The 24541-nt window shown below is 41.1% G+C and overlaps 1 pseudogene; it reads left to right on the top strand.

Annotated features, from left to right (window-relative positions):
• Nucleotides 1–17255: 17255 nt before the first annotated feature.
• Nucleotides 17256–23080, top strand: LOC120858011 (annotated as a pseudogene).
• Nucleotides 23081–24541: the final 1461 nt, after the last annotated feature.

Below are 24541 nucleotides of genomic sequence, written 5' to 3'. Positions count from 1 at the left end.
TCTTTCCTGGCTTTTGTTCTAATCCTTTCATAACTGTTTCTCAGCCTCCATTGCATATCTCCTTCCTTTACCTCTCTTTACATACTGATATTCTCCACAATTCAAACCTCACTGTTTTTTTCTTATTATTCTAAACATTTTTCTTTATAATGTCTTCTATACCATCTCTTTAGCTACTCTCTGGATGCTGCTAACTGCCAAATCAATATTCCCAAGTTAGTTCTTGAGTTCCACCCTGTTATAAAGAAGTGGAGCAGGACCGTATGGCCCTTGCCCCCCACCAGGTCTTCCGCCTGCCTTTTACCTGTGGGAAACTTTAGTCAAAGAATAAGTTTAATCAGAGAAGTGAGAAATGCTGAAACCAAGGAAAACAGTCAAAGGAGACTAAATAATAATAGTGTAGTCATTAAGCATAAGAAAGAAAGTGAGGTTACTCAGTCGTTTCCGACTCTTTGCGACCCCATTGACTGTAGCCTACCAGGCTCCTCTGTCCATGGGATTTTCCAGGCAATAGTACTGGAGTGGATTGCCATTTCCTTCTCCAGGGGATCTTCCCAACCCAGGGCTTGAACTCGGGTCTCCTGCATTGTAGCCAGACACTTTACCGTTTGAGCCACCAGGGAAGTCATTAAGCATAGTCAAGGATATTTAGTTCTTTGTCAAGGGCTATAGATAATATTCTGAGCCATATCCTGTGAGCTGTCTTATAGATACCAAAACACCAGGTGGAGAAGTTAACTATATGATGCCCAGGCTATACCCAGTACTTGAACTACCACAATTCCAAGAATTGACTGCAAAGAAACAGGAACAAGTGCACCCTGGAACTGAAGATTAACTGTACCTGAAACAACCAAGATGATGCTAGTCAGGCAACTCATTATCAGTTGAAGATGACTGTTAGAAATGACTGTTCTCTTTCTGCATCTTTCTCCCCAACTCCCCTTCCCCCACTCTGTCTATTTAAGCTCTCATCCCCTGCTTGTTGGGGATGGGGGAAGTTGACCTTTGGACAGATGTCTGCCACCCTCCCCTCAAGTTGCTGGCATCTGAAATAAAGCAAAATTTCCTTTCCACTTTTGGGTGGTGAGCAGCCAGAGCCCCCAACATACATCTCCTTTTGGTAACAGATTTTGGGCTCCTGTGCTTTCATGACACCAGCTTGTAGCTAGCTAGCCCCAGGTACGGGATTTGGAGGATGTTACTAGCAACTACTGAAACTATTTGTTTTGAGGATCCTCCCTGTTTCTCCCAGCTTCTTCCGGCTGCCAAATTACGCTTTTCTTGGTGGAATGGAAACTTGTGTTTGGGATGAGCTGACGAGCTCCAAGACTGGGTAAGTCCACTGGTGTGCACATGGGCAACTTTTCCATTTGTGAGTGCTAGTGCTATTTGGGCATTCTTGCCAAGTGGTTCTGACTGCTGTTGAGGACTCTTTGTGTGCACCAGGGCTATTTAGTCATTCTTGCCAGTTGCTTCTGACATGTGTCTGATGTTGAAGATCATTTATGAACACTGAGTATTATTTGGGCATTTTTGCCAATTGGTTCTAATGTCTGTCTGCCATCGAGGATGGTTAATGAGCATAAATGCTTTTGGACATCCTTGCAAATTGGTTCTAACATCTGACTACTGTTGAGCACCCTTTGTGACCAAGTATCATTTAAGTATTTTGCTAACTGGTTCTGACATTTGACTACCACTGCTAGTAAAGCAATGCTCAAAATTCTCCAAGCCAGGCTTCAGCAATATGTGAACTGTGAACTTCCAGATGTTCAAGCTGGTTTTGGAAAAGGCAGAGAAACCAGAGATCAAATTGCCAACATCTGCTGGATCATGGAAAAAGAAAGAGAGTTCCAGAGAAACATCTATTTTTGATTTATAGACTATTCCAAAGCCTTTGATTGTGTGGATCACAATAAACTGTGGAAAATTCTGAAACAGATGGGAATACCAGATCACCTGACCCACCTCTTGAGAAACCTATATGCAGGTTAGGAAGCAACAGTTAGAAATGGACATGGAACAACAGACTGGTTCCAAATAGGGAAAGGAGTACATCAAGGCTGTATATTGTCACCCTGCTTATTTAACTTCTATGTAGAACGCTGGACTGGAAGAAACACAAGCTGGAATCAAGATTGCTGGGAGAAATATCAATAATCTCAGATATGCAGATGACACCACCCTTATGGCAGAAAGTGAAGAACTAAAAAGCCTCTTGATGAAAGTGAAAGAGGAGAGTGAAAAAGTTGGCTTAAAGCTAACATTCAGAAAATGAAGATCATGGCATCTGGTCCCATCACCTCATGGGAAATAGATGTGGAAGCGGTGGAAACAGTGTCAGACTTTATTTTGGGGGGCTCCAAAATCACTGCAGATGGTGATTGCAGCCATGAAATTAAAAGACTCTTACTCCTCGGAAGGAAATTTATGACCAAGCTAGACAGCATATTCAAAAGCAGAGACATTACTTTGCCAACAAAGGTCTGTCTAGTCAAAGCTCTGGTTTTTCCTGTGGTCATGTATGGATGTGAGAGTTGGACTGTGAAGAAGGCTGAGCGCTGAAGAATTGATGCTTTTGAACTGTGGTGTTGGAGAAGACTCTTGAGAGTTCCTTGGGCTGCAAGGAGATCCAACCAGTCCATCCTAAAGGAGACCAGTCCTGGGTGTTCATTGGAAGGCCTGATGCTAAAGCTGAAACTCCAGTACTTTGGCCACCTCAGGCAAAGAGTTGACTCTTTGGAAAAGACTTTGATTCTGGGAGGTATTGGGGGCAGGGGCAAAAGGGGACAACAGAGGATGAGATGGCTGGATGGCATCACCGACTCTATGGACATGAGTTTGGGTGAACTCTGGGAGTTGGTGATGGACAGGGAAGCCTGGTGTGCTGCGATTCATAGGGTCACAAAGAGTCGGACATGACTGAGAGACTGAACTGAAGTGAGGACTGTTTGTGTCGGGGAAATGTTTGTTTGGAACTCTGTACCAGTCACCCTTGGAGAGGGTTTATGACAGATCTGTCATTTGGTGTGTGAGTGTGTATTCCATTTGTAATACTGGTATCCTCATTTCCTTATGTAAAATGGGAAATTCAGTTTCAATTCATTAAGAAAAATTTTATCTGTGGAATTATGACTTCAGAAATTGTGATTAAAAATCATTTTAGCTGTGGAGTTATGACTAAGAAAAAAAGCTGTGGAATTATGATTTTTTTAATCAATATATAGCAACAATATTCTTTAGATTTCAGATTGGTTAAGATGGCACTCTTGAAATTCAAAAAAACAAGATCTTTTTGCATATGCAGTTAGGGAAAGCTAGCTTGTTAAAACACCTTTTTTTTTCAGATCCTGAAGAAACAAAAATATGCTTAGGAGAAAATTTGAAGTTAATGCTTCTCATGTCCTTGAAATACAACCACAGTCCACATAGCCTGGAACTCTAGCCTCTGGTTAATTGTAAAACTTCAAGCTAAGGAAAAAAAAAAGGAGGGAAGTCTTTTAAAATTGAGTGTGTAATTTGGTTATTCTGATTATTATCCATAAACTGATAAGTTTAATTGCAATGCCTAATTCATGAAGTGTAAAAAGATGAAACAATATGATCTCTGTTCGTCTGTATGTTTGTATGTCTCAATGTGTGTTTTGTCTTTGGATAGTATCTCTGAGGTCAATTTGTAAAGAAACTATTCAATTGGCCTTAAAAAAGCACTTATAAATCAAACAAATCTAAATTTACCTACCTTTGTCTTCTTGTAAGAGCAAGAGGGAAACTAAAGATGTTTGGGTTTATAAAACATATATGTTGTACCACTGAAGAAAAATTATGCTATAAAAATGTATGCATTTTGAGGTTACAAAATATGTTCTTAAGTTTGCCAATCAGAAAATGCTAGTGTAACATTTCAGTACTTGTTTCCCGGTTTTGTTAAAACTTTCAAGAGTTGAAAATTGTCGTATGTAAAAATGATAAGCAAAGCATTTCAGTATGTAAAGCAAGTAGGATATATGTTGTCAACAAAGAGAAAGAATAAAGACATTTTTGTTGAGTAAAAATGATAATAATTTTGTTCTACAGTTGTTTGTTTCTGGATGAAGAAATTTTGGATCTAGAAATTGACAAAAGGTTTGTGAAAAAGGAATTTTGAAAAAAGAATTGGGTATGTTGTCAGGATTAGATTAGACTAAATTTGATTAGGTATATGAATTTTATTAACAGTGAACTGATACAAGACAAGTTTGTTTTGTTTTTTTTTTCCTCCCTGTTAAGAAAGCAAAGTTCTCCTGGAATATTGGTCTGATTTGGTAACAGAGACTTCTAATGAAAAATAATTGTTTGGTTTCTAATCAAACTTTTGACCTCAATGTTCAGGAAAGAAAAATTGTTCAGTAAAGCTGCTCATGATGTATAACACTGCTAGCTTTAAATGTACTGCTTACAACACATGCACAATGTTTGTGTGACAATTGGATATGAATGATAAAATGTTTGGTCTCTAAAGCATTTCCCTCTTAAGATACCTCTGAGCCTGTTCATGATATCTGATTAGTTTTCCCCTAATGTGGACAACAAGCCAAATATGTAAATAAAAAGGAGGCCTAGTACTGAGGGAACATAGATGGACCCAGAGCAGGCAAATGAACCACTCTGGCAACTTTGGAAAAATATATTGATTATTAATGCTCTCTATGGAAAGAGTTGTAACTTAAAAGGGGAAAAGGATGGAAGAAATATTCACATATTGAGGTATGGGAAAGTCATTCTGGCCTATACATGATTTAATTTAAACTTTAGGCTAACAAAAACAGCCTGTTAGTGGCCTATTAAACATACATTGTACATCTGCTTTAATCATTAAGACAAAAAAATGGCGCAAAGGTATATTTTGATTATTATCCTCATTGTAATATGTCTAATAATTTTCAAGTGTTTGTCCAGGTGCTATGAAAGTTTATTGCCACTCTTGTTCTGTACCTGTCCCTCCTCAAAATTGAGGAATATCAAAGCAAAGAGGGGATTGAAATGGAGCAGAATCATATGGTCCTTGCCCCCAATCATGTTCTCTGCCTGCCTTTTACCTGTGGAAAACTTTAGTCAATGAATAAGCTTAATCAGAGAAGTGAGAAATGCTGAAACAAAGGAAAACAGTCAAAGGAAACTAAATAATAATAGTGTAGTCATTAAGCATAGTCAAGGATATTTAGTTCTTTCTCAAGGGCTATAGATAATATTCTGAGCCATATCCTGTGAGCTGTCTTATAGATACCAAAACACCAGGTGGAAAAGTTAATTACATGATGACCAGGCTATACCCAGGACTTGAACTGCCACAATTCCAAGAATTGAGCACAAAGAAACGGGAACAAGTGCACCCCAGAACTGAAGATTAACTGTACCTGAAACAACCAAGGTGATGCTAGTCAGGCAACTTATGACCAGTTGAAGATGACTATTAGAGATGACTGTTCTCTTTCTGCATGTAACCCCCTCTCCAACTCTGTCTCTTACCCACTGCCTGTCGGCAGGGGTCGCATAGGGGGAGTTGGCCTTTGGACAGATGTCTACCACCCTCCCCTCAAGTTTTTGGCATCTGAAATAAAGCAAACTTTCCTTTCCACCAATCTGGCCTGCTCATTGGCTTTTGAGCAGCGAGCAGCCGGACCCCCTATGCATAACTTTCAGTAACAATAACAACTTCTGTTATTATTAAAATCTATGAAAATTTCTCAACTGACAGATGTGTTGGCTCAATTTTAGGGGATCCATTACTTCTTAGAATTTCTTCTTCATCTTTTAAATTTTTGGCTGTACCAAGTAGCATGCAGGATCTTAGTTCCCTGACCAGGGGTCAGACCCACATCCCCTGCAATGGAAATGCAGTCTTAACCACTGGAGTGCCATGGAAGTCCCACTTCTGAGAACTTCTGATTGGGAGGAGTACTTTTTTAAAAGTATTCTAAAGAGAATTTTATCTCTAAAAACTGTTTTATCCATTTGCTACAATCCCTAGTGCAAAGGAAGGATGGAATGTGGACCAAGCAAAGGATTTTCCCCTCTGCCCAAAAGAAGCTACCAATATGTTCACCAAGCCATTATTTATAGCTTTAGTTCAACATAAAGAAGAATAGAAGGCTCATCCTAATAATTAGTTCTTGCAGAGAATGGTAAAAATAAGGACTGTACTAGCTTCATATCAAGTCCTATGTGCCAGCACCTCCTTCAGACAGTTTCTGGTGAATGTCCTAAGACTCTCAGAACCTTGCTGCATTCAGTCCTCCTAGCCACAACTGCTCAAGTAAGACCAGCTTCTTCCTGGAATGCTTAGGTTTTCAGACCTAAACTTCTCAACCAATTCTAAGAGTTATGTCCTACAGTGTGTTAGCATAGACATTGAGTCCATATCCTGCAGCTGTTCCTACTGCAGTTACTCCTGCTGTCCTTACATTTCTACCATATAAACATGCTGCAAATGAGAGTTCACTATGCTCATTAATACTGTAATGCCCAGTCGCAGGGTACCAGGCAGCAGCTTGACAAACAAGATCAGAAAATTTTAAGATTGCCATGTCAATATGTGCCGTTCCTCTAGATCAAAATCAGATGTCAAATAGACAAGTGTTTCCTCTTATTCAAGCCATAATCCTTATTTTTGCCAGAGTAATCACTAGCCTTGAGACTGTGCACTCAGAACTTCTTGTGCTGCACACTCCAGAGCCTTCATTCTAAGACAGATGAAGCCATCTCTCTACTTCAAACCCAACTAGTCAAAGACACTGCCCAGAAGCCAATCAGCAGTGAGACTGCAGTCCCGAGGTTAGAAACTCATGTTTCATCCAAGAAAAATATCTCAACAATGAAAAACTTCAGTATTGTGCATGTGTGTGCATGGGTGAGGGGTGGAGGGTTGATTCAAAATAAAATGAAATTCCAAGTAGAAAAAAAAACTGAAATACATATATATACTGAGAAAATACTATGTCTAACAAAATTAATGCTAGTCCTAAATTATTTATGGAGTTTTAAAAAGAGAGGAAAGAAGGAAGGAAGGAGGGAGGGAGGGAGGGAAAGAAAAACTTTAAAAAGGGAGCCCCTTTATACAGAAATCAATGAGAAAACTATAAGCCTTGGTGCTAGATACCCTGAAACTACCTTTTCCAGTTAGTTATCACTCCTTCATAGCATAGCACTACTTCTTTACCATTGGGATTGCATAAATTTATGGCTGATGTTGTTTTATACTGTATGTTTGTGTTTTTGTTTTGTTGAGAATGCTTCATGAACTCTTTTCTAACTGAAACTTAATAATTCACATTTTTTACTACGTAAATTATTTGTGTCCATATGTAATCCTGATGTTTTGACGATTGACTGGGGAAAAGGTACAAAAAGTTTTCAAATAGTATCTCTAGTGCCAGGACAAACCAGGAGCATTCTGATCCTAACAGTTGTTCAAAGACTGAATAGTTCTGACTCCCACTGCATACCAAAAGCCCACAAAAAGAAGATAAACTACCAGATTTGACCTTCAAATCTGCCATCATCAAATTAGGAGGAAGAATTTCAGCAGCAGAGCACGTTAAAACCTCATTCCAGAGTGTTATATGTGCCTATTAGAGTGCTGCCTATGTGCAACAGGAACCATGTCAGTATCACAAACACTTACTATAGGATGTAAACAATGGTAAGGAGACTCTGGTTAATGTTATAAATTTGAGATGGCTTTAATTATGTATGTTTTTTTCAAAAAGTTATTCCTACAAGCGTGGCTAAGAAACTATGATACTGACATGAATCACAAGATCAGTAAAACCTTTCAAGAATCTGGAAACTTGGTACCTCTGTCTCCTTGACAGTCTCCTGTTACAATTGAGACAGGCTGTTCAGACTGAGGAGGAGGCTGAATGGACAGCCTGAAGAAAATAGTAAATGTTTGTTAAAATCTGAAAGAATTTTGGAGAAACAGATGGCTCAAAGCAATAAAAAGATTGCCAAGTTCTTTTGGAGGTTCACCTGAGTTTAGAGGTCACAGATTGATTGTGGGGATTTCATGCCAGATCCCTTAAGTTTGTTTACACATTTAATCTTCATGACATTCATATATGTAAATATAATTTTCTTGATTATACGGAATGTAAGTCACTAATATAAGCTTCCATAGCTATTTAGTTAGGGTTTTGTGGTTGCAGACAATAGAAAATTACTCTGGCTAATATAAGGTAAAAGAAATTTTGAAAGGATGTTTGAAAGCTGACAAAACATATTGGCTAATGAACCAATATATAAAGGATGAAACCAAAGCATTTTCACAGGTCTCACTAGTAGAAATGGATAAACTGACTCTTTAGGACATAGCTACCTATTAAATCATTTAATGTCTTTGGATCACTCCATTCAATTAACATTGCTATAGATTATATACAAAAGTTGTCAGGACATGTGAGATGAAAGTCGCTCAGTGGTGTCTGACTCTTTGTGACCCCATGGACTATACAATCCATGGAATTCTCTAGGCCAGAATACTGAAGTGGGTAGCCTTTCCCTTCTCTGGAGGAACTTCCCAACCCAGGGATCACACCCAGGTCTCCCACATTGCAGGCAGATTCTTTACCAGCTGAGCCGCAAGGGAAGCCCAAGAATACTGGAGTGGGTAGTCTATCCCTTCTCCAGTGGATCTTTCCAACCCAGGAATTGAACCAGGATCTCCTGCATTGCAAGCAGATTCTTTACCAACTGAGCTATCAGGGAAGCCCCAGGACATGCACCTGTGACCAATTAAATTTATGACAAAGGAGGCAAGAATATACACTGGAGAAGAAAACAGTCTCTTCAAGTAAGTGGTGCTTGCAAAACTTGACAGCTACACATGAAATAATGAAATTAGAACATTCTCTAATACCATCCACAAAAATAAACTCAAAGTGGATCAAAGACCTAAATGTAAGGCGTGCATGCTAAGTTGCTTCAGCTGTGTCTGACTCTTTGCGGCCCTATGACTATAGCCCACCAGTCTCCTCTGTCCGTGGGATTCTCCTGGCAAGAACACTGGAGTGGGTTGACATGCCTTTCTCCAGGAGATCTTCCAGATCCAGGGACTGAACCTGCATCTCCTCTGTCTCCTGCATTGGCAGGTGGGTTGTTTACCACCAGTGCCACCTGGGAAGCCCAACTGTAAAGCTCTTAGAGGAAAAACAGTCAAAATACTCATATAAATTGAAGCAATATCTTTTTCAATCCACCTCCCAAAGTACTGAAAAACAAAAATAAACAAATGGGACCTAATTAAACTTAAAGGCTTTTGCATAGCAAAGGAAACCAAAAACAAAATATTTTCTTCCACAAAATGGAAGAGAACATTTACAGATGAAGTGACCAACAAAGGGTTAATCTCCAGCTGATAACAGTTCATTCATACTCCTCCCCAGGGGAATAGGAAGGACTGGTTGGACATGTGAGTTGGGGAGAATAAACAGCTCAGCCGTCCCCACCCTTTCTATTAATAGGCCTATGTTTTGCAGAAAGTGGGTCTGATCTCCTCACATGGGCCTCTATTGTTCTACTGGGAAGCCTGTGGTTTTCAACTATGCCAGTGCCCAGTCCATAAGTCTGGGAAAAGTGTGTGTCCACTTGGCCACGCCTTCCAGTCAGCTTTATTAAGATAATATTTTGACCTTCCTCAGTGTGACTCATATCTCAATTGATTCTGAATTCAGAAGGAAGAATGGGACAATATTTATTAGGTACCTGGTATTTTGGGGGGCTCCAAAATCACTGCAGATGGTGACTGCAGCCATGAAATTAAAAGACTCTTACTCCTTGGAAGGAAAGTTATGACCAACCTAGATAGCATATTCAAAAGCAGAGACATTACATTACCAACAAAGGTCTGTCTAGTCAAGGCTATGGTTTTTCCAGTGGTCATGTGTGGATGTGAGAGTTGGACTGTGAAGAAAGCTGAGTGCCAAAGAATTGATGCTTTTGAACTGTGGTGTTGGAGAAGACTCTTGAAAGTCACTTGGACTGCAAGGAGATCCAGCCAGTCCATTCTGAAGGAGATCAGCCCTGGGATTTCTTTGGAAGGAATGATGCTAAAGCTGAAACTCCAGTACTTTGGCCACCTCATGCAAAGAGTTGACTCATTGGAAAAGACTCTGATGCTGGGAGGGATTGGGGGCAGGAGGAGAAGGGGACAACAGAGGATGAGATGGTTGGATGGCATCACTGACTCGATGGACATGAGTTTGGGTAAACTCCGGGAGTTGATGATGGACAGGGAGGCCTGGCGTGTTGCAATTCATGGGGTCGCAAAGAGTCGAACACGACTGAGCGACTGAACTGAACTGACTTGCAAGGAAAAGATTTTCAGCTGGTGTGAACTCTTAGGTCAGGCTCAGGGACCCTGGAGGTATGACCTTAGATTTGCCTTCTTGCTACTCTCCTCTCCAGAGGGTAGTGATGTGAGATAAATGTGGAATGTTAGCAGATCAGATTACACCTGGTTCCAGGAGCATTCTCTGTGAAATCTCTCTCATGAGTTGCAGCTGCACTGGGAGGCAGGCATGTGACTTGGCACACACTCCTAAAGAGACTGGGCAGCAAGCGTAGGACATACACAGGCAGGGAATAGGAAGGGAGGCTGCCCCAAGGTGAAGTTGTCTGCAACTGGCTCTACCTCATTCTTGGGACTGAACCCTGGGGAGTGGAAGAAAGTGGAAGCTGAACCTAACTTGTTGCCAGATGTTAGGAGGCCTCTGTCTTTTGGCTTTGTGCATTATTATGGTTTATCTTTCAAAGTTAAGGAAACTGGTGTGGAGGTGGGGAACATGTCTTTGTTGCAGAAGTCGGAGGGTGAAGAAACCAAGCACCACGTTCTGAAAGTTGGAGATAAGACATCAGGCCCAGAGGAGTTAACACTTCTAGCTCTGAGCCCCCCAAAAGCAGTTACAGTTGTTATGGGCAGTGCATGACATCAGACTATAGTGAGCAGTGCCGACTGTTAATAGGCCAGTTTAAACTAGGGGTTCTCCTCACCCCTGAGAACAGCTGTTAGGACACAGCATGGAGGATGCCTGACCTTTACACAAACAATCATGGTTAAGGGTATTACAGGGGCTGGGTAATTGACAAGGGTTAGTGAGGTAAGTTTCAGTTCCTAACATTAAGTTTCCATTTCCCCAAAACTATGTAACTTACCTAACTTTGCAAAGAGTAAGCTGAGCTACAGAAGCAGAAGGGAGCATGAAGTTCTTTCTAGCTGGGTGGAAGTTTTAAACTTTCCTTTTCATCTTGACTTTTTATCAATTTTGAGCCAATAAGACCAACTAATATTGAGTAACACAGCAAGTAGTCTGGGAAAATTCTAATACTTGGTATCTGCTCTTCAATAACGAGATAAAGTCTTTGTTAAGTTCACTTGGTTTTTGCAGTCCATCTATCACCCATTTCAACCCTTATTTCAATTTCCCTTTCTTTTTAATTTTTTTACTTTTATTAAAAAAATTTTTTTTTGGTCTACATCAAGTGACATGTGGAACTTCCCTGCCCACATGCCCTCTGCAGTGGAAGCATGCAGACTTAACCACTGGACCAAAATGAAAGTCTTTTCCTTCCTTTTTCAGAGAAGCAGGATAATAATTAAAAAAAAAAAAACTTTCCTTCTCATATTTCCTGTTAGACTCAATTCTGGCACATAAAATTAAAACTGATTTTCTTCTGGTACAGCACTTTCTAGTTCATTATTCTTCCCTAGAACACACATGTGATGCCTGAGGCTTGGCAATCATTACTAAGTATGGTAGAGCACAAGACAAAAGGGATTGGTTTCCCTGATGGCCTTATCGAGTGACCACGACTGTCTTAAATTTCCCCTTTCCTAGATTTACTGGTATATGAGATAAAGAAATCCTTTGCTGTTTTTGGCAGTCAGTTCAGTTCAGTCACTCAGTCGTGTCCGACTCTTTGCAACCCCATGAATTGCAGCACGTCAGGCCTCCCTGTCCATCACCAACCCCCGGAATTCACTCAGACTCACATCCATCAAGTCAGTGATGCCATCCTCAGCCCTCTCATCCTCTGTCGTCCACTTCTTCTCCTGCCCTCAATCCCTCCCAGCATCAGAGTCTTTTCCAATGAGTCAATCTTCGCATGAGGTGGCCAAAGTACTGGAGTTTCAGCTTTAGCATCATTCCTTCCAAAGAACACCCAGGACTGATCTGCTTTAGAATGGACTGGTTGGATCTCCTTGCAGCTCAAGGAACTCTCAAGAGTCTTCTCCAACACCACGCTTCAAAAGCATCAATTCCTCGGCGCTCAGCTGCTGGAGCTCCAGCAGCCAGGAAATCAGCCTGAAGGAGTGAGCGGTGTCGGAGGACGATGATGTAACCTCTGACTCATAGTATGGAACTACATGTTTATTTCAAGCTTTAGGTTCTCTTTTATACTTTGACAAAAGCATTAGGTCAGAGGTTTGACATTTTCAGTTTCCTGCACCCAGATTTACTGTCTCCAGAAATCACTGTTGTCCTTCAGAGTTCCTGCTTGATTCTCTCAGAATTGGCTTTACTATCTATTATCTACTTTCTCTTATATCTATTATCTACTTTCTCTTATGTGTCCTATACTTAACTTGTGATTACATTGTAACTCATGCTACATTCCTCAGTTTGTTTCTTATCTTTCTAAATCCTGTTTGCCCCTAGCATCTTAAGATTACTACTTCCTAAAAAGGCTTCTAGCTATTCTTAATTATTCCTAAACCCTAAACTCAGCAAACTTCTTTTGCCATAAGTATTTCCCTCACAAACAGGTCTCAGATAACAATCCTTCCCATGGCTTCAAGCTGCAGCCCATGTGCGCACCCTGGAACTTCCTTTGTAAAGATCCTTGAACAAATGTCAATGGTTACTTTATAGGTTATTTTCTGGGCACAACTGTAGAAGGCTTTGTGCTTTCTCATGTTTCTCTCAAGCACCTTAACATTCTTTCCAGTCAATTCAACCGAAGAAAGGAAAGAACAAGTCAGAATCACAAGGCCTAACTCCTTCATCCCGGGACCGTGACTGCGAGATGAGGAGAGGGGGTTGGGGCCGTGCCTCCATTTTGTCAGTAATGCCTAACACGGCTCCCAACACTCAGCTTTCTTCACAGTCCAACTCTCACATCCATACATGACCACTGGAAAAACCATAGCCTTTACTAGACGGACCTTAGTCGCCAAAGTAATGTCTCTGCTTTTGAATATGCCGTCTAGGTTGGTCATAACTTTCCTTCCAAGGAGTAAGCATCTTTTAATTTCATGGCTGCAATCACCATCTGCAGTGATTTTGGACCCCAAAAAATTAAAGTCGGACATTGTTTCTACTGTTTCCCCATCTATTTCCCATGAAGTGATGAGACCGGATGCCATGATCTTCGTTTTCTGAATGTTGAGCTTTAAGCCAACTTTTTCACTCTCCTCTTTCACTTTCATCAAGAGACTTTTCAGTTCCTCTTCACTTTCTGCCATAAGGGTGGTGTCATCTGCATATCTGAGGTTATTGATATTTCTCCAGGCAATCTTGATTCCAGCTGGTGCTTCTTCCAGCCCAGAGTTTCTCATGATGTACTCTGCATAGAAGTTAAATAAGCAAGGTGACGATATACAGCCTTGACATACTCCTTTTCCTATTTGGAACCAGTCTGTTGTTCCATGTCCTGTTCTAACTGTTGCTTCCTGACCTGCATACAGATTTCTCAAGAGGCAGGTTAGGTGGGCTGGTATTCCCATCTCTTTCAGAATTTTCCACAGTCTATTGTGATCCACACAGTCAAAGGCTTTGGCATAGTCAGTAAAGCAAAAATAGATGTTTCTCTGGAACTCTCTTGCTTTTTCCATGATCTAGCGGATGTTGGCAATGTGATCTTTGGTTCCTCTGCCTTTTCTAAAACCAGCTTGAACATCTGGAAGTACATGGTTCATGTATTGCTGAAGCCTGGCTTGGACAATTTTAAGCATTATTTTACTAGCGTGTGAGATGAGTCTAACTGTGCGGTAGTTTGAGCATTCTTTGGCATTGCCTTTCTTTGGGATTGGAATGCAAACTGACCTTTTCCAGTCCTGTGGCCACTGCTGAGTTTTCCAAATTTGCTGGCATATTGAGTGCAGCACTTTCACACCGTCATCTTTCAGGATTTGAAACAGCTCAACTGGAATTCCTTCACCTCCACTAGCTTTGTTCGTAGTGATGCTTTCTAAGGCCAGTCAAGTGCCGTCTTAATTGATACATTCATCCATTCCATTTCCGTGTATGGTAGGCAGAATCTGCTGCTGCTAAGTCGCTTCAATAACGTCTGACTCTGTGCAACCCCATAGATGGCAACCCACCAGGCTCCCCCATCCCTGGGATTCTCCAAGCAAGAACACTGGAATGGGTTGCCATTTCCTTCTCCAATGCATGAAAGTGAAAAGTGAACGTGAAGTCGCTCAGTTGTGTCCAACTCTTAGTGACCCCGTGGACTGCAACCTACCAGGCTCCTCCATCCATGGAATTTTCCAGGCAAGAGGACTGGAGTAGTGTGCCATTGCCTTCTCCAGTAGGCAGAATAATGGTACCCTAAAGACGTCTATGTCCTAATCTCTTGAACTTGTGAATGTATCACTTTACATTGCAAAAGGGACTTTGCAGCCAGGGTTAAGTTAAGGATCTCCAGGTGAGAAAAGCATCCTGAATTCTCCAGGTGGACCCAATGTGATCATAAAAGTCCTTTTAAGTGCAAAAGGATGGCAGAAAGAAGATGTGAGAAAGACGTGACAACAGAAAGGTCAGAGAAATGCTATGTGCTGGCTTTGAAGGTAGAAGGCCATAAGCTAAAGAATGTGGGTATCTCACTGATCCTGTTCGTGATACTAATTGTCTTGCTATTCTCACTGTTCACTCAATTCACTGAACCCAGGGTAGGCAAGGCATGAGTTAAAGAGTCTCGAAGAAGACTCAAGGAGCTGTAGGAACTGCAGACACATTTATTCTCTCCTGGCTGACGTGGCAGTCATAGCAGCAGCTATAGCATAACCTAACACACTGGAGTGGGTTGCCATTGCCTTCTCTAATGCAGGAAAGAGAAAAGTGAAAGTGATTTTGCTCAGTCGAGCCCGACTCTTAGCGACCCCATGGAACACCGAAGAATTGATGCTTTTGAACTGTGGTGTTAGAGAAGGCTCTTGAGAATCCCTTGGACTGCAAGAAGATCCAACCAGTCGATCTTAAAGGAAATCAGTCCTGAATATTCATTGGAAGGACAGATGTTGAAGCTGAAACTCCAATACTTTGGCCACCAAGAGCTGACTCATTTGAAAAGACCACGATGCTGGGAAAGATTGAAGGCAGAAAGAGAAGGGGACAACAGAGGATGAGGTGGTTGGATGGCATCACCAACTCAATGGACATGAGTTTGAGTAAACTCCGGGAGTTGGTGATGTACAGGGAGGCCTGGCATGCTGCAGTCCATGGGGTTCCAAAGAGTCAGACATAACTAAACAACTGAACTGAACTGAACTGATCCTCAAACATGCATTGAATAGTCCATAGTACTTTATTTTTTTTTTTAATTTTTATTTTTACTTTATTTTACTTTACAATACTGTATTGGTTTTGCCATACATTGACATGAATCCACCACAGGTATACATGAGTTCCCAAACATGAACCCCCCTCCCACCTCCCTCCCCATAACATCTCTCTGGGTCATCCCTGTGCACCAGCCCGAAGCATCCTATATCCTGCATTGGATATAGACTGGCGATTCATTTCTTACATGATAGTATACATGTTTCAATGCCATTCTCCCAAATCATCCCACCCTCTCCCTCTCCCTCAGAGTCCAAAAGTCCACTCTACACATATGTGTTTCTTAAAATATCACCTTATCACATGCTAATTCATTCACGCGATTGCATCTATTTCTGGATTCCATTCTGCTCTGTTGATGTATCTATTTACACACTAGCCCATACTGTTATTATAACAGCTCTAAAGCAGGTTGTCATCTCTGGTTTTACTAGTTCTCTGTCATTTTTCTTCTTCATCAGACATGTTCTCATTTGACTTTTTTTCTCTGTCAATTTTAGAATTAGTCTGTCTCTTAAATTTTTTTCTTAGAATCATGGTGGATTTTATAGATTAATTTAGAAGAACTTAAGTTTTATGATAATAAGTCATCCTATCCTATGCTTTTCCATTTATTCAGAGTTTTTGTTTTCCTTGGTAGTGAGTTAAAAGATTTCTTTGTGTATTGCACATTTTCTAATAATTTATTCCCAAGAATTCAATCTTTCATGTTGCTATTGTAACTGGCTATTTTTGAACTGATTGTTGTTTGTATCTATGAAATGGAGTGATTTCTGAATATTCAACTTTAAGGACTATATTCTCCATTTCTGAAAAGAAAAGGCTATTGGAATTTTGATTGATTTGAGTGCATATCATCAATTCATAAACACAGATAGCTTTTCAATTTCAAGTTTTCTTTAACATAGAACTGAAGGGGGCCCTGAATAGCCAAAACAATCTTGGAAAAGACAAGTTGGAGGACTCACACTTCCCCATTTCAAAACTTATTTCAAAACTACAGTAATCAGACTGTGTGGTACTGGCATAAATAGAATAGATTGAAAAATAACCTATATAATTATGATCAATTCATTTTCAATAAAGGTGTCAAGGCAATCAACAGGAGAAAGAACTGTCTTTAGCCAACAATTCTTTTAATTTCTTTCAGTGGTATTTTGTTTTTTGACTATAAACCATCCAGTTAAGTTTCAGTATTTCACTCTTTTTGATGCTTTGTGAATGAAATTGTTTTCTTAATTTTATTTTTGGATTGTATTACTAGCTTATAGAAATACAACTATTTTATATATTGATATTATATCTCTGCAAAATTGCTGAATTCATTTATTAGTCCCAATAGATTTGTAGTTTCTTCAGAATTGTCTTTAAATAAGATTGTTATATGCTGGGACTTCCCTGGTGGTCCAATGATTAAGTCTTAAACCTTGTAGGAGACAGGCCTATTAAAAGGCCTGGCAAAAGAATTAAGCAATTTTGCTGAGAGGACATGACTCAGCATGTAACTCCTGAAGGAATCCAAGAAGGAACAAAAGACAACTTGAAAGCAGGATGTACACTAGGAGTGGAAAGCCATCAACAGACTGTTCCTATCTTTAGCGGCTGGGAGGCACATAAAGATTAATTAGGGACGGTATCAGCGACCACAGGAAGATGGCTGCTTGGCCTTGGAGGCATATCTCTGGAACTGCAAAGCAGCCACAGGGTGACTTCTGTGATGGGGCTGTTAAGACGATTGATGAACCTTCTTTTTCTCAGGTGATGAAAGGGTCTTCACTGCTTGGCCCCACAGGGCAGGGACTGGAGGAGCTGCCATCCCCCGCAATGACTGAAGTCCTAGAGGTACCACGTGTTCCAGGGCACGCAGAGGCACGCTGTGCTCACTGACTCTGTTCACCTCGCCTGGGACCTGTTACAGTCCCTTGGGGCTGTGGTCTTCTCCAGTATCACATATAATGTAGTGTCACTCAAAGGCAGCACTTAACCTTTTGTTCTGTAGTGCCTGTGAGATTCCCATTGGTTTCCACCTGTATTCTACCCATGCTGCCCTGGCTGCCTTGAGAGGCCACTTCTGCCTTTCCAGTGACAAAATGGCGTGCTTTACTTGAGTTCAGTTCAGTCGCTCAGTCGTGTCTGACTCTTTGCGACCCCGTGAACAGAATGATCTCTGTTCATATCCAAGGCAAATCATTCAATATCATAGTAATCCAAGTCTATGCCCCAACCAGTAACACTGAAGAAGCTGAAGTTGAAAGGTTTTATGAAGACCTACAAGACCTTTTAGAACTAACACCCAAAAAAGCTGTTCTTTTCATTATAGGGGACTGGAATGCAAAAGTAGGAAGTCAAGAAAAACCTGGAGTAAATTTGGCCTTGGAATGCGGAATGAAGCAGGGCAAAGACTAACCGAGTTTTGCCAAGAAAATGCACTGGTCATAGCAAACACCCTCTTCCAACAACACAAGAGAAGACTCTACACATGGACATCACCAGATGGTCAACACCGAAATCAGATTGATTATATTCTTTGCAACCAAAGATGGAGAAGCTCTATACAGTCAACAAAAACAAGACCAGGAGCTGACTGTGGCTCAGATCATGAACTCCTTATTGCCAAATTCAGACTTAAATTGAAGAAAGTAGGGAAAACTGCTAGACCACTCAGGTATGACCTAAATCAAACCCCTTATGATTATACAGTGGAAGTGAGAAATAGATTTAAGGGCTTAGATCTGATAGATAGAGTGCCTGATGAACTATGGAATGAGGTTCATGACATTGTATGGGAGACAGGGATCAAGATCATCCCCATGGAAAAGAAATGCAAAAAAGCAAAATGGCTGTCTGGGGAGGGCTTACAAATAGCTGTGAAAAGAAGACAGGTGAAAAGCAAAGGAGAAAAGCAAAGATATAAGCATCTGAATGCAGAGTTCCAAAGAATAGCAAGGAGAGATAAGAAAGCCTTCTTCAGCGATCAATGCAAAGAAATAGAGGAAAACAAAGAATGGGAAAGACTAGAGATCTCTTCAAGACAATTAGAGATACCAAGGAAACATTTCATGCAAAGATGGGCTCGATAAAGGACAGAAATGGTCTGGACCTAACAGAAGCAGAAGATATTAAGAAGGGGTGGCAAGAATACACAGAAGAACTGTACAAAAAAGATCTTCAGACCCAGATAATCATGATGGTGTGATCACTCATCTAGAGCCAGACATTCTGGAATGTGAAGTCAAGTGGGCCTTAGAAAGCATCACTAGGAACAAAGCTAGTGGAGGTGATGGAATTCCAGTTGAACTGTTTCAAATCCTGAAAGATGATGCTGTGAAAGTGCTGCACTCAATATGCCAGCACATTTGGAAAACTCAGCAATGGCCACAGGACTGGAAAAGGTCAGTTTTCATTCCAATCTCAAAGAAAGGCAATGCCAAAGAATGCTCAAACTACCGCATAATTGCACTCATCTCACATGCTAGTAAAGTAATCCTTAAAATTCTCCAAGCCAGGCTTCAGCATTACGTGAACTGTGAGCTTCCTGATGTTCAAGCTGGTTTTAGAAAAGGCAGAGGAACCAGAGATCACATTGCCAACATCCGCTAGATCATGGAAAAAGCAAGAGAGTTCCAGAAAAACATCTATTTCTGCTTTATTGACTATGTCAAAGCCTTTGACTGTGTGGATCACAATAAACTGTGGAAAATTCTAAAAGAGATGGGAATACCAGACCACCTGACCTGCCTCTTGAGAAATCTGTATGCACGTGAGAAAGCAACAGTTCGAACTGGACATGGAACAACAGACTGGTTCCAAATAGGAAAAGGAGTATGTCAAGGCTGTATATTGTCACCCTGCTTATTTAACTTCTATGCAGAGTACATCATGAGAAACGCTGGGCTGGAAGAAACACAAGCTGGAATCAAGATGGCCGAGAGAAATATCATTAACCTCAGATATGCAGATGACACCACCCTTATGGCAGAAAGTGAAGAGGAGCTAAAAAGCCTCTTGATGAAAGTGAAAGAGGAGAGTGAAAAAGTTGGCTTAAAGCTCAACATTCAGAAAACGAAGATCATAGCATCCGGTCTCATCACTTCATGGGAAATAGATGGGGAAACAGTGGAAACAGTGTCCGACTTTATTTTGGGAGGCTCCAAAATCACTGCAGATGGTGACTACAGCCATGAAGTTAAAAGACGCTTACTCCTTGGAAGAAAAGTTATGACCAACCTAGATAGTATATTCAAAAGCAGAGACATTACTATGCCAACTAAGGTCCGTCTAGTCAAGGCTGTGATTTTCCCATTGGTCATGTATGGATGTGAGAGTTGGACTGTGAAGAAGGCAGAGCACCAAAGAATTGATGCTTTTGAACTATGGTGTTGGAGAAGACTCTTGAGAGTCCCCTGGACTGCAAGGAGATCCAACCAGTCCATTCTGAAGGAGATCAGCCCTGCGATTTCTTTGGAGGGAATGATGCTAAAGCTGAAACTCCAGTACTTAAGCCACCTCATGCAAAGAGTTGACTCATTGGAAAAGACCCGGATGCTGGGAGGGATTGGGGGCAGGAGGAGAATAGGACGACAGAGGATGAGATGGCTGGATGGCATCACTGACTCGATGGACGTGAGTCTGAGTGAACTCCGGGAGTTGGTGATGGACATGGAGGCCTGGCGTGCTGTGATTCATGGAGTCACAAAAGTCGGACACGACTGATTGACTGAACTGAACTGAACAGCACCACACCAGGCTCTCTGTACATCACCAACTCCCAGAGTTTACCCAAACTCATCTCCATTGAGTCGGTGATGCCATCCAACCATCTCATCCTCCATCATCACCTTCTCCTCCTGCCCTCAATTTTTCCCAGCATTAGGGTCTTGTCAAATGCATCAGCTCACCTATCTTACTAGCCTCTTGGTCCAGGAAAACATTCTTTCTTGTTGCTTCTTCCCATATCTAGAGTTATATTGTTACCATCATCAATCTCATATGGAACTATATATTATTTTATCAGAGGCCTCAGTCAAACATTTGGCAGTTGAAGAAATAGCAATTTTGTAAAACAGGCAAAATACAAATAACATAGCCAGCAGTATTAGTAAAGTCATAAGTAAGACTTAAGCTAGAACTTCCACTAGATGCAGCCCAGTATATCCCAGGTTATCTGACCTAGTCTACTCTGTACAAATCTTTATCTTCCAGGGAAATGATATATTGGCACTGTCTATAAGGCACATAGCTCCATTTTTTAGTGTTACTGGATTGATTATCCTTCAGTCAGTTCAGTTAAGTTCATTTCAGTAGCTCAGTTGTGTCCGACTCTTTGCGACCCCATGAATCGTAGCATGCCAGGCCTCCCTGTCCATCAATCACCAATTCCCAGAGTTCACCCAAATTCATGTGCATTAAGTCAGTGATACCATCCAGCCATCTCATCCTCTGTCATCCCCTTCTCCTCCTGCCCCCATTCCCTCCCAGCATCAGGGTCTTTTCCAGTGAGTCAACTCTTTGCATGAGGTGGCCAAAGTATTGGAGTTTCAGCTTTAGCATCAGTCTTTCCAATGAACACCCAGGACTGATCTCCTTTAGGATGGACTGGTTGGATCTCCTTGCAGTCCAAGGGACTCTCAAGAGTCTTCTCCATTACCACAGTTTAAAAGCATCAAATCTTCAGTGCTTAGCTGTCTTTATAGTCCAACTCTTATATCCATATATGACTATTGGAAAAACCATAGCCTTGACTAGACAGACCTTCGTTGACAAACTAATGTCTCTGCTTTTTAATATGCTGTCTAGGTTAGTCATATCTTTCCTTCCAAGGAGCAAGCATCTTTTAATTTCATGGCTGCAATCACCATCTACAGTGATTTTGGAGCCCGAAAAACTAAAGTCAGCCAACGTTTCCACTGTTTCCCCATCTATTTACCATGAAGTGATGGGACTGGATGCCATGATCTTAAGTTTTCTAAATGTTGAGCTTTAAGCCAACTTTTTCACTCTCCTCTTTCACTTTCATCAGGAGGCTCTTTAGTTCTTCATTTTCTGCCATAACGATGGTGTCATCTGCATATCTGAGGTTATTGATATTTCTCCTGGCAGTCTTGATTCCAGCTTGTGCTTCATCCAGCTCAGCATTTCTCATCATGTACTCTGCATATAAGTTAAATAAGCAGGGTGACGATGTACAGCCTTGACCTACTCCTTTTCCTGTTTGGAACCAGTCTGTTGTTCAATGTCCAGTTCTAACTGTTGCTTCCTGACCTGCATATAGGTTTCTCAAGAGGCAGGTTAGGTGGTCTGGAATTCCCATCTCTTTCACAATTTTCAACAGTTTATTGTGATCCACACAGTCAAAGGTTTTGGCATAGTCAATAAAGCTGAATGAAAACTGACCTTTTCCAGTCCTGTGGCCACTGCTGTTTTCCAAATTTTCTGGCATATTGAGTGCTTATTTAACTTATAGGCAGAGTACATCATGAGAACCACTGGGCTGGAAGAAGCACAAACTGGAATCAAGATTGCTGGGAGAAATATCAATAACCTCAGATGTACAGATGACACCATCTGCATATGGGCTCCAAAATCATTGCAGATGGTGACTGCAGCCATGAAATTAAAAGATGCTTGCTCCTTGGAAGGAAAGATATGACTAACCTAGACAGCATATTAAAAAGCAGAGACATTAGTTTGTCAACAAAGGTCTGTCTTGTCAAGGCTATGGTTTTTCCAATAGTCATATATGGATGTGAGAGTTGGACTGTAAAGGTAGCTAGAAGAATTGAGGCTTTTAAACTGTGGTGTTGGAGAAGACTCTTGAGAGTCCCTTGGACTGCAAGGGGATCCAACCAGTCCATCCTAAAGGAGATCAGTCCTGGGTGTTCATTGGAAAGACTGATGTTGACGCTGAAACTCCAATACTTTGGCCACCTGATGAGAAGAGCTGACTCATTTGAAAAGACCCTGATGTTGGAAAAGATTGAGGGCAGGAGGAGAAGGGGATGACAGAGGATGAGATGGTTGTATGGCATCACCAAGTCAATGGACATGAGTTTGGGTAAACTCTGGGAATTGGTGATGGACAGGGAGGCCTGGTGTGTGGTGGTTCACGGGGTCACAAAAAGTCGTACCCGACTGAGCAAATGAACTGACTGATAAACCTGAAATAGATGTTTTTCTGGAACTCCTTTGCTTTTTTGACGATTCAGGGGATGTTGGCAATTTGATCTCTGGTTCCTCTGCCTTACCTCTTAAAAACAAAATCCATAGCAAATTTATCTGAGATGGATATCTACAATGTCCCTCTATGAGAAAAGGTTGCAGACCTGAAAGAGAAGATAATGTTAACACGTACTCACTTAAATTCAGTCATAAAGATTCTGAAGGAACCGCCCCCTGGCCAGGCCAAGCTAACTAATTCAGGATCAAAGCTTGAGTATCAGAGGCAGGCCTTATTGCTGTCTTCTGTCCAGGTTTCATAGCTATTTGTCTTAAGAATTCATTCTGGCTTCTTATTAATTTCATAATATTTATTTTTGAAAACATTCTGATTGCAAATTTAAGAATTAAGAGCCAATGTCCCATGAATGCGCTGATCTAAAGATGCATGATTGGCCTGAAAATAGAGTTGTACTTCTGTTAATTATTATTCCTACCTGGAGCAATTGTCACATAAATACTGAGAAATCATTTTTTTTCTTACATGAAATACAGGTACATATATATTCTATAGGTAATGTTCAATAAGTTAACTGCATAATAATGTTTATGTTTACCTTTTTAGTTGTAAACTGAACTTAGCAGGATAGTAATGAAAAGAATGATAAAAACATCAAATAGTCACCGAATGCTGTTTTCTCATTATTTTGCTTTATATAGCACTGTGGCTCAATAGCTTATCATAGTATTCATGAAATAAATAGCTATAAAATATTATGCTAGCTGCTGAAATAAGCAAAAACACCTATTCTGAATCTTTGGAGCTTATAATCTAGTTAGAGATGGACATTCATATAACCACAGGAAGGCATTTAAAATTATAACTGTAGTAAGGTCCAACCTAGATAGCATATTCAAAGGCAGAAACATTACTTTGCTGACTAAGGTCCGTCTAGTCAAGGCTATGGTTTTTCCTGTGGTCATGTATGGATGTGAGAGTTGGACTGTGAAGAAGGCTGAGCGCCGAAGGATTGATGTGTTTGAACTGTGGTGTTGGAGAAGACTCTTGAGAGTCCCTTGGACTGTAAGGAGATCCAACCAGTCCATTCTCAAGGAGATCAGCCCTAGGATTTCTTTGGAAGGAACGATGCTAAATCTGAAGCTCCAGTACTTTGGCCACCTCATGCGAAGAGTTGACTCATTGGGAAAGACTCTGATGCTGGGAGGGATTGGGGGCAGGAGGAGAAGGGGATGACAGAGGATGAGATGGCTGGATGGCATCACCGACTCGATGGACGTGAGTTTGAGTGAACTCCAGGAGATGGTGATGAATAGGGAGGCCTGGCGTGCTGTGATTCATGGGTTCGCAAAGAGTTGGACACGACTGAGCGACTGAACTGAACTGAACTGAAGGATTTTGAAGAAAAGGGACATAGAGAAATAAACACATATAGCAGGTAACTGACCTGGTTTGGGGGTCAGGTAAGGTCTTTCTGTGGAAGTGTTTCATCAGTGGTCTGAAAGATTAGTAAGGGGAGAAGGCAATGGCACCCCACTGCAGTACTCTTGCCTGGAAAATCCCATGGGCAGAGGAGCCTGGTGGGCTGCAGTCCATTGGGTCGCTAGGAGTCGGACACGACTGAGTGACTTCATTTTCACTTTTCACTTTCATGCATTGACTGAAGCGACTTAGCAGCAACAATAAGCTGATAGAGGGAACGGCTTATATGAAGGCCCTGTGAGGTCCCTATAAAGGCATATAGCAGTTTGTAATAGTGTCCAGA

Source organism: Oryx dammah, unplaced genomic scaffold (assembly GCF_014754425.2).
Source record: "Oryx dammah isolate SB20612 unplaced genomic scaffold, SCBI_Odam_1.1 HiC_scaffold_29, whole genome shotgun sequence".
NCBI lineage: Eukaryota > Metazoa > Chordata > Mammalia > Artiodactyla > Bovidae > Oryx > Oryx dammah.
The sequence above is the reverse complement of the archived record's forward strand: the minus strand, read 5'-3'. Positions and strand labels throughout refer to the sequence as shown.